Below are 5140 nucleotides of genomic sequence, written 5' to 3' on the forward strand. Positions count from 1 at the left end.
CCAGGTTCAGGGGAGGGGCTCGGGCTCCTGACAGGTTCTGGAGGTTAAGGACGATGGGTCCGTGGTCGTGAGTCTTTGGAAACACAACCTTCCACACTCTCCACGACAACTGTGCGTGAAGTACCATCATCATTCCCATTTCACAGACTGGGAAAATGGCATTCAGAGAAGTACAGTAGATTACCCAAAGACACACAGCCAAGTGGCTGAGAGGGAAACGAAAATATTCAGTCTGACTCCAAAACTCAGCCTTTTTCAAACTTTAATTTTTCTGTTTTTAGCTGTAAACTCTTTCCTTCTCTTCTCTTCTGCCTCAAGATGTGGGAAAGAGAGAGAAGGAGACACAGAATAAAGGCCTGGGCTGGCTGTGTCTCCAAGCTTGGAGGAGCTCAGGTTTCCAAGGTGGTCTGGGGGCCCCAGGTAGCTGCCCCCCAAGGTCCCCTCGGGGTCACAGGAGAGCCTGCCCGCCGTCCAGCCGACCTGCCTGGCGCGCTGCCCCCTCCCTGGTCCCGCTGTGTCCTCTCTGGGGTCCAGGCTGGTGTCCTTGCCTCTGGGGGTCCATGCCACCCCAGCTCCCTTCTCCGAGGCCCGACCCCCCCAGCTCGTGTTAGAGAAGGTGACCTTGGGAACCACTGGCAGCCACCAGCCCAGCGCCTGGGAGCCAGAGTGACCTGCAGGTGCCAAAGCCCCAGGCTTGGGGACACCGGCGGGGAGTGGCCGGGGTACGGCGGAGGTGCACCGTCCACCCACTGCCCGTGTCCCTAAGCAACTCCCAACGTGACAGCTTCCAGGGACGGGGACCAGGGATGAGGGCGGTGACTCAGCCCGGCTCCCTGGCTGCTGCACGTCACTTCCCGGGGCCTGACGCGTCCCCTTGACGTGAACACGTTTTGACTATAAAAAGCAGGGATAAAAATAGCCACCGTGTCATGAGGTGTAGGAAGAGGGACGCCCCCTCCCCACGCACAGCAGTGACGCGGAGAGTCACCCAGGCTTCGCGGAGCGGCTCCCGCAGCCCACCCCGCCCCCCACCTCTGCCAGGATCGTGACAGCTGACAATGTCGGTGGCGCCTGGCAGCTGGTGACCCAGGGGAGCCTGCGGAGGACAGCGCACAGCCTGGCTCTGGACACCTGGGCACTTGGGTTCCGCCCCCACCCCCCTTCCTCCTTCCTTGCTGTGTGATCTTGAGCAAATGAGCAACTTCTCTGGGCCTTAATGTCTGCATCTGTAAAATGGGACCCATGATGCAAGGAGACCTCGAGGGGCATGGGGGGGTGGCACCTGGAAAGCAGGGGCTGGGGTCCCTGTGTCCCGCGGGCAGGCTCAGCCAGTGCCCATTTCCCACCAGGACGCTCTGTGGAGAAGCCCGGGGAGCAGCCTGGGGCCTAGGAGCTGAGCTGCCTGGTTAATGTTCCATTTAGTGCAACAAACAACACAATCAGTCCCACCCCCAAAGGCTGCGGAGCTGCAGGCAGGAGGCAGGCCAGGGCCCCCCAGCCTCGCTGCTCATGGCGTCCACTTAGGCTCAGCCCAGAACCCAAGGTCGCACCTTCTGGGCCCCGGGAGGGTAGTGTCCAGCCCTCACGGTGACCTCTGGCAAGGGACAGGCAGCCAGAGATGGCCTCGGAGTGGCTTCCCCAGCCTCCATCACTGTCTGTTCGCACCTTGAATCCCCATGAAGCGGCACATCCACAGTGGCCCCCAGGCTTGGCCTCCAGTGCTGGTCCACCTGGGGGCACGGGCGAGGCGGCACCGGGTCTTGGCTGGACCTGGTCTCAGGTCCGGGTGCCGCTGGCTGTCAGCTGACCTGCCTGGAGGTCAGGGGAGGGGGGAACTCAGGGAAGTCGGTCTTGCTCCGCCTTCCTCTGGTCCCGCAGCGGGCTAGCCTGGGCACGTCCCTCTCCTGGCAAGAGAGGGCACGTCCAGTCACCACGGGGATGGGAAGCCTGTGCTCTTGGCCAAAGATGTCACACAGCTGAGCTCAACCTCAGGACACCAGAAGGTCACCCAGAGAAAGGGTACAAATGCTTCTCAACTTACACTGCAGTTATGTCCCAATAAACCCAAGCTAAGCTGAAGATATCACAAGTAGCACAGCCGTCATGGAAAACGGTCGAGATCGCTCAAAATCTTAAAAACCATGATGGAGTACTGCACAGCCATAAACAAGGACAAACCCTGTCATCTGTAACAACACAAAAGGGACCGCAGGACGTTATGTTAAATGACATGAGCCGGATTTGGAAAGACAAGTACTGCTGGATCTCATACATGGGACATGGAAAATACTAATCTCATAGAAGCTGAGAGAAAACTGGTGGCTCTCAGATGGCAAGGGGGTGGGGAGGTTGCTCAATGGGTGCTGTGTTCCCCTAGGTAGAAGCAAGCAGTGCTGGTGTACCACTGTGACTCTAGATGACAATAATGAATGGCATATTTTTAAAAGCAGGAAGGACTTTTGAACGTTTTCAGCACAGAGAAATAATAAATGTTTGAGGAGGTTTATATGTTTAGCCTGATTTAAACATGACACACCGTGTACAGGTATCAAAACATCACTACCAGGTACGCCATGAATATGTATAATCTTTGCTTTAATGTGTCAGTCAAAAAACAAATTTCAGCCTGTCATCCCAGTGGCTGGGGAGGCTGAGGCAGGAGGATCGTGAGTTCATAAGCCAGCCTCAGCCACAGCGAGGCCCTAAGCAACTCAGTGAGACCCTGTCTCTAAATAAAATGCAAAATAGGGCTGGGGTGGGGCTCAGTGGTTGAGTGGCCCCTGAGCTCAATCCTGGTACCAAAAAGAATTAATATGATTTTTTTCTATGAAGAAGACAACAGAAGTGGAGGTGCACTGGCTCCACCGACTCCCAGGCGCCCCGACTTAGCCGCTCAGGCGCTCCAGTGCCAGCTCATCTCTGCGTGGTACTGGGGCTGCCTGGCCCGGGGTTCACTGCTGCTGTCCGCCATCGCGAGAGAAGAAGGGACACCTGTCACAAGCCCAGGCACAGGTCCAAAGTCAAGCGCGGTGGCTCCTGGCTACAAGGCTTGCTGTCCCACGCTGTCGCGATCATAAAGTCCAACATTCCCCAGGAAGCCTCCAAGTCCTGACCAGCTGTGGACAGGGCGAGGGGGGCACGTGGGATCAGGGCTGCGACCAACCCACCCAGCGGCCACCAGGCACAGCCCTGGGAGAGAGGAGGGTCCCTCCCGGCTTCCCAGGAAGAGCTCCCTGAGAGGAGGAGAAGGCGAGCCACAGGACCTGGGGTCCCGAACCTCCCAGGACCACAGAGGGGACGTTTGGTTTGTCCTCGGAAAAGCAAACCCAGAAAAAATGGTTTGGTTCACTCTGACTCCACCAAGGCTGAGGTTTTTTGTTGTTTTCTTGGAGGGGGCACCAGGGATCAAACTCAGGGCCCTCGACCACTGAGCCCCATCCCCCAGCCCTGTTCTGCATTTTATTTAGAGACAGGGTCTCACTGAGCTGCTGAGGGCCTCGCTGTGGCTGAGGCTGGCTTTGAACTCACCATCCTCCTGCCTCAGCCTCCCCATCGTAGGGTCTCTGGCCATCTGAAGCCGATGCCCCACTGGGAAGTCACTTCCTGAGACCCCGTGGTGGAGCCCCTGGGCACCGGGAAGGACCCCCGAAGAGCCCAATTGCGGGCACTTCCCATGGGGCAGCCGGTGCCTCTCCTGAAAGGTTGAAGACCAGCCAGGGTGACCCCCCCCCCCAGGGACGTGCCTTTTAAGCCCCCAGGCCCAGATCTGGAAGGACAACCAGCCACCTGTGGTCACAGCCAACGGACCTCGGGTGTCCGCTATCTTCAGCCTCCAGCCCCGTCCAAGGTGGCTCCTGGGAGGCCCACAGAGGAGGCTGGCCGCAGGACCCAGCATCCGCCGATTGTCGGCCCAAGCTGCACACTTCCTCCCACCCCGGGCAGTTGGTGGACTCCGCTGCCCAATGTCCGCCTGTACCTAGAGCTCTCAGCCGGGGACACGGGGACACTTACCCACGGGGACATGTCCTGATAAATGTGTCACCGAGTGACAGTCCTGCGAACATCATCGAGCATACTTACACCGACTAAGACGGCCACGAGGTCACTGAGCGGTCTGATTTTCCGAGACTGTTGTCACATCTGCAGTCTGGCCCCAACCAAAGCCTCCCTGCCCACGCTCAGCCTTCTGACTCAGAGCCCGACCCTCTCATGTCCTCTTGCCAGAAATGACTCCAAGGGGACCCTCTCCCAACAACGGCTCTACATCCTACAGGTTTTGCTGAATAACAAACCACAGCAAAACCTCCTGGCTCGGAACAAGACAATCGGCACTGGATTCACAGCTCCAGGGACCCGCGGGCAGCCAGGGCTGGGCTCAGCAGGGCTGTTCTTCTGGCTGGTGACTCTGCAGCCAGCCGCTCACCCCAGGGGCATTTGGCCCTCACCCTGCAGCAGGCCGGCCCAGGCTCATCTCCATGGCTGCTGGACCGGTTTCTGAGAAAAAGTAGGAAGTGCCAATTCCATTAAGGTCCTGCCTAGAAGCTGCACGATGCCATTTCTGTGGCCCTTGACTGGCTGACACAGAGCTCTGACTCAGACGGCACTGCTTTCCCAAAAGACCACATTGAAGTCTTAACTGTCCACTGCAAAGTGACTCGTGGTATCTGCAGTTGTGGGTTAGAAGGTAATGAAGGTTAAATGAGGTCCCGGGGTGCAACCCTGATCCACTGGAATGGTGGCCTTGTAAGAAGTACCTTACAATATCTTACAAATATCCCCGTGGGTAATAAAAATAAATGCTGGGCGTGGTGGCTCATGCCCATCATCCCAGTGGCTCAGGAGGCTGAGGCAGGAGAATCAAAAGTTGGGGGCCAGCCTCAAAAACAGCAAGGCCCTAAGCAACTCAGTGAGACCCTGAGGATGGGGCTCAGTGCTCAAGTGTCCCTGGGTTCCAGCTCCATTACCCCCCACCCATCAAAAAGAAAGAAAGATCTCTCTCTCTCTCTCTCTCTCTCTCTCTCTCTCTCTCTTCCCATGACAGGACATAGAAGTAAGGTGACTGGTGGCCAGCCATAAAGGAGTCCTCATTAGAACCCAACCTGACATCAGGCTTCCAGCATCAGAACCATCAGAACCGACC

This window comes from Spermophilus citellus, assembly GCF_964194105.1.
Source record: "Spermophilus citellus genome assembly, chromosome: 3".
NCBI lineage: Eukaryota > Metazoa > Chordata > Mammalia > Rodentia > Sciuridae > Spermophilus > Spermophilus citellus.